Consider the following 6,000-nt stretch of genomic DNA (forward strand, 5'->3'; position numbering starts at 1 on the left):
GAGACCTTTTCTGGAGTTAAACGCCAGCTTTCATGCCAGTTTGGGCGTTTAACTCCAATTTTTATGCCAGTTCCGGCGTTTAACGCTGGAATTTCTGTAGGTGAATTTGAGCGCCGGTTTGGGCCATCAAATCTTGGGCAAAGTATGGACTATTATATATTGCTGGAAAGCCCAGGATGTCTACTTTTCAATGCCGTTGAGAGCGCGCCAATTGGGCTTCTGTAGCTCCAGAAAATCCACTTCGAGTGCAGGGAGGTCAGAATCCAACAGCATCTGCAGTCCTTTTCAGTCTCTGGATCAGATTTTTGCTCAGGACCCTTAATTTCAGTCAGAAAATACCTGAAATCACAGAAAAACACACAAACTCATAGTAAAGTCCAGAAAAGTGAATTTTAATTAAAAACTAATAAAAATATACTAAAAACTAACTAAAAGATACTAAAAACATACTAAAAACAATGCCAAAAAGCATACAAATTATCCGCTCATCACAACACCAAACTTAAATTGTTGCTTGTCCCCAAGCAACTGAAAATCAAAATAGGATAAAAAGAAGAGAATATACTATAGATTCCAAAATATCAAAGAAACATAGTTCCAATTAGATGAGCGGGACTAGTAGCTTTTTGCCTCCGAACAGTTTTGGCATCTCACTCTATCCTTTGAAGTTCAGAATGATTAGCATCTATAAGAACTCAGAACTCAGATAATGTTATTGATTCTCCTAGTTAAGTATATTGATTCTTGAACATAGCCAGTGTATGAGTCTTGGCTGTGGCCCAAAGCACTCTGTCTTCCAGTATTACCACCGGATACATACATGCCACAGACACATAATTGGGTGAACCTTGTTAGATTGTGACTCAGCTTTGCTAAAGTCCCCAATTAGAGGTGTCCAGGGTTCTTAAGCACACTCTTATTGCCTTGGATCACAACTCTATTTCTTTTCTTTTTCTCTTTTTTTTTCGAAATTTTTTTTTTGTATTCACTGCTTTTTCTTGCTTCAAGAATCAATTTGATGATTTTTCAGATCCTCAATAACAATTCTCTTTCTCCTCATTCTTTCAAGAGCCAACAAATTTAACATTCTTAAAAACAACAAATTCAAGAGACATATGCACTGTTCAAGCATTCATTCAGAAAACAAAAAGTATTGTCACCACATCAAACTAATTCAACTAGTTTCAGAGATAAATTTCGAAATCCTGTACTTCTTGTTCTTTTGTGATTAAAGCATTTTTCTTTTAAGAGAGGTGATGGATTCATAGGACATTCATAACTTTAAGGAATAACTTTAATTTTATTAATTATGAATTAAAAACAAGACTCAAAAATAGATATAGAATGAGACTAGAAAAACGAAAAATAAAGGAAAATAAAGAGAAAAAAAAAACGAAAAACAGAGGCTCCTAATGATAGAGGTTTTCACAGAGTTAGGACTCAACAACCTTGATTTTGAGAAGTGGATGCTCCCTCAGCTTGAGAGGAGAGCTTTTGGCGTTTCAACTCTTGGAGTTCACGCCCCTGCTTCTCTTGTTCCTTCAGCAATTTGCAGAGCATGCAGTTCTGATTCTGCTGTTCTTCCTTCAGTTGCTCCATAGTCTCTTGCAGCTTGTTAATAGATGCTTCTAGGCTGGACCAGTAGTCAATTCTTGGGAATTCAGGGAGGAATTCCTGCGCCCTCCTCTTGATGGAGTTGTCTTGCACTTGTCCTTCCATTGACTTCTTGGTGATTGGGTGTTCAATGGGTATGAACTCATCTACTCCCATCTTCACCCCAGCCTCTTTACAGAGCAAGGAAATCAAGCTTGGGTAAGCCAGTTTGGCCTCAGTGGAATTCTTATTTGCAATGGTGTAGATCTCACAAGCAATTACATGATGAACCTCCACTTCTTTTCCAAGCATAATGCAATGAATCATCACTGCTCTCTTGATGGTGACCTCAGAACGGTTGCTAGTGGGCAATATGGAACGCCCAATAAAGTCTAGCCAACCTCTTGCAATTGGCTTGAGGTCTCCCCTCTTGAGTTGGTTTGGGACACCCTTTGAATGGTTATCCACTTAGTCCCAGGGAGGCATATGTCCTCTAGAACTTGATCCAACCCTTTATCTACTCTCACCATCCTCCTATTGAAGGAATCAGGATCATCTTGTAGTTGAGGTAGTTTGAAGATTTCTCTTATTTTGTCCAGATGGAAGTACATAACTTTCCCTCTGACCATGGTTCTGTGGGTATGGTAAGCGGTTCCAGTCATTCTTTGCTTATCTGTTAGCCACAGATTTGAGTAGAATTCCTGAACCATGTTCCTTCCAACCTTTGTCTCAGGATTGGTCAGAACTTCCCAACCTCTGTTTCGAATTTGCTCTTGGATCTCCGGATATTCATCTTCTTTCAGATCAAATTTAACTTCCGGGATCACTGACCTCAGACCCATTATTTTGTGATAATGGTCTTCATGTTCTTTGGTTAAGAACTTCTCTTCATTCCAAAGATTCTTTGGATTAGTCTCTTTCTTTCCTCTTGAGTTGGTTTGTTTTCCCTTGGGAGCCATGATCTTGATAGATTTTGGCTTAGTGATCACGGAAAAGCACACTGTTCCGGGGGTTACCTGAAACGTGGAGCTCGGTCGTCTGGCAAGACCCGAGGTGGGGGTTTCCGTGACCCGAGCTTGATGCGCTGAGCGGCGGGTGGTTGTACCTGCAATGACACTCCGATGCTTAAGTTAGCATGGGTCCAAGCAGATATATGTAGAATATGGAATGTGTGTTATACCTGGGTGCTCCAGTGTATTTATAGTAGTTGGCCGTGATCTTCCCTGGATAAGATATTCTTATCTTATCTTATCTTTTGGGGGTTTTATCCCTATCTTTGTGGAACCGCCTTTCCTAGGCCTTTTCGGCCTTTAGGTTTTTGGGCTTCGTTCCTTTTGATGGGCCTTCTTAGCTTATTTGTCCGAGGTCCGACCTCAGGCGTGGGCCTTGGGATGAGGTCGGACCTTCTATGAACTTACCGAGTTTTGGGGAGCTCGGTCAGGGTATGAACAGTGCCCCTGCCCGAGTTCGTCCTTCTTGAGAGGTCGAGCTCGGGCATAGTAGTTTTTTCAAAATTTGAAAATGGCCGTTTCAGTATTTATTGCTTTTTACCGTTTCTCCTCGATTTCCGTTCGGGCTCTGTGAAGGCATTATTTATTTGCCCCTTTCCTCATTTTCTTCGTTTATTCTGTTCCCTTTTCCGTTTTCTAATTTTTTGCCATCTCTCCTTCGAGCACCGCTCCTTCTTTCTCTTTGTTTTTCTTCTCCGATTCTTTCTGTGCGTTTTTCCGGGGTTTCTTCTGCGCCGCCTGTTTCTCCTTGCTGTTGGAACTCGTCGTTCTCTTTCTTTCCAGGTTCGTTCTCGTCTCTTTTTCTTTTTGTGTACATATGCTTCTGTTCTTTTGTGTGGCTTCTTTGTCTGTTTCTTTTTCTTTATGCCTGGGTTGCCCCGAAAAGAGGCGCCGCCATTGCTTTGTTGTTTGTACATGGGGGGGCTCTTTTTTGTTCTCTGGTATTTTGCTCCGGGTTGCTGTATTTTCTTCTAAAAGATCTTTGTTTCTTGCTTTTGCTGAATGGGTTTTTGCTGTCTGCCTTTATGTGATTTTTGTTTTGCTGTTTGTACTCTTCTTTGTAGGCAAGATTTTTATGTCTCGAAAGGTTCTTCAAGCAATGTCGACCAAGATTCCGAGTGGTCTTGGTTGGGTAGATCCTGTTCCTCTAAAAGTCCCTTCTGTGGTAGATTCTGAGTATTTAGCTAGGTTTCGTAGGCAATGTAGTATATGTGAAGATAGAGAGTCTGAGAGGGATTATGAGCTAGTAGCCCCGGATTCCGAGGAGAGAGTGTGCTTCCCGCCCTTAGATAGTTCCGAGAAGCTCTTCTTTTACGCTTATGATTGTTTTTCTCTAAACTGAGCGTCCGACTTCCTTTTACCGACCTGGAGTCCGAGGTGTTGTGGTCTTGTAACCTTGCCCCTACGCAGCTCCATCCAAATTCTTGGGCATTTTTAAAGCTGTTCCAACTTTTGTGTCAGTTTTTGGGTGTCTCTCCCTCTATTTCTCTTTTTTCCTATTTGTTTGTGTTGACGAAGCCGGGGTCGGGTGGAGGGAAGGTGTCCTGGGTCTCTTTTAGGGCTAACCAGGGAAGAAAGTTTTGTACCCTGTATGATGAGTCCTTTCACGATTTTAAGAATTTTTATTTCAAAGTCCGGGCTATTGGAGACGTCCGACCTTTCTTTCTAGATGAGAGTGGGGAGCCTTCTTTTCCTCTTTGTTGGCAGGAGAATGTAGTGTCTGTTAAGTATACCTTTGAGAGTCTAGATGAGGTGGAGCAGGCTTTTGTGGGTGTGGTGAGCAGTTTATGGGGTCGGGCACCTCACTTGGACACGAAGAAAATGTTGGGAGATCCAAGCCTTCTCCGTTCCGAGTTAGGTAGTTCCCGACCTCTTCCGGAATTCATCTTTTTTAGTATTTTTGTATTGCCTGTTTTTGGTGGAATTTCTGTTGCTGTAATCCTTTTCTTTATTTCTTTGCAGAGATGTCTTCTCAGGCGGATTCCATGAAATTTCTTCGTCGGACGAAGAAGTCGGTGGCTGCTCGGAATATCGAGGCCGGGGAGGCTTCTGCCCGATCTTCTCCGCAGAAGACTACTGTGGGTGTTCAGACTCGGTCGAAGACTATTCCGACTCCTCAGTTCCGAGCTATAAGTCAGGATCCTCCGACCTCTGGGCCTGTTACTTCTTCTCCTCCTCCGTTCTCGGGTCCTCCTCCCAAGAAGCAGAAGACCTCTCAAGGGCTTGCCGGTTTTAATGATAAGGACTTTGATGCTCTTGGTTGGATTGAGCAGCATATCCTCCCTCAGACCTTTATTTCTACTGATGATGTGTCTATGGAGCATCATTTTCAGTATATGGCGCGGAGCTGTGTCCGGATGGCTAGTCTTCATGCCGCTATTGCCCGGGAGTTCAAGAAATCTCCTCTTGGGGCAACTAGCTCCCGACTTGAGAAGGCTCAGTCCGAGCTTGATAGGATTAGTCAACTGAAGGCTGCCAGGATTACTGAGCTGGAGGCTTCTTTGGAGAAAGAGAAAGCTAGGGCTACTGCGGCTGTGGCGTCAGCGAGGACGTTTGAGGAGATGGCGAAGGCGGCCACAGAGAATTATACTCGGCTATATGCCGAGCTTGTGGAGACGAAGGAGGAGTTGCGATCTGCGCAGGACAAGTTTTACGAGCTGGAAGGTCATGTGGCCAAGGGTATGGATGCTATGTTTGAAAATCTGAAGGCTCAGGTTCGGGTTCTTGCTCCCGACCTAGATCTGAGCTTGTTCAGTACGGATAACGTCGTTGTGGAGGGAAAGATTGTTCCTGCTCCAAACGAGGATGAGGTTCCGGCGTCCGACCCCGAAGTTCCTGTTGAGAACCCGACTTCCTCTTTGGCCGGGGATGGATCTGGTGTGGGGTTTTCAAACCCGGGTGACGTTGCCGTCGATGCAGTCCCGATTTCTATGTTTGCTCCGCAGCCTTCTGTTGATGCGGAGTCTGGAAAGGACCTTGATCCTCTGTAATCTTTGATGTTTTGCCCGACCTGTGGGCTTTTTTGTTTTTGGATGGTTACTGTGAACGCTTTTGGACACCTTTTTGCTTATTAGCTACTTTGTAGTAACTTTTTTAGCTTTATTTGGTGTTTGCGTTTTGACTTGTTGCTTCCGCTTTTGTGCTTTTTAGTTGTTTTCTGATAACAACTTTTTAGCTAGCGTTTTGACCTTTTGTTTTCGCTTTTGTGCTTTTTTAGTTGTTTTCGGATAACAACTTTTTAGTAAGCGTTTTCGAAACTTCCTTCGATTTCGTTCTTTCGCTTGTACTTTTTAGTTGTTTTTTGTAAAGCAACTTTTTAGTAGGCGTGTTCGAAATCTTGGTCTTTCGCCGTTTTAAGGCTTCTTTCTCTGGTCCGGGCCTTTCCTCGGACCTCGGA

Source organism: Arachis stenosperma, chromosome 2 (assembly GCF_014773155.1).
Source record: "Arachis stenosperma cultivar V10309 chromosome 2, arast.V10309.gnm1.PFL2, whole genome shotgun sequence".
Taxonomy (NCBI): domain Eukaryota; kingdom Viridiplantae; phylum Streptophyta; class Magnoliopsida; order Fabales; family Fabaceae; genus Arachis; species Arachis stenosperma.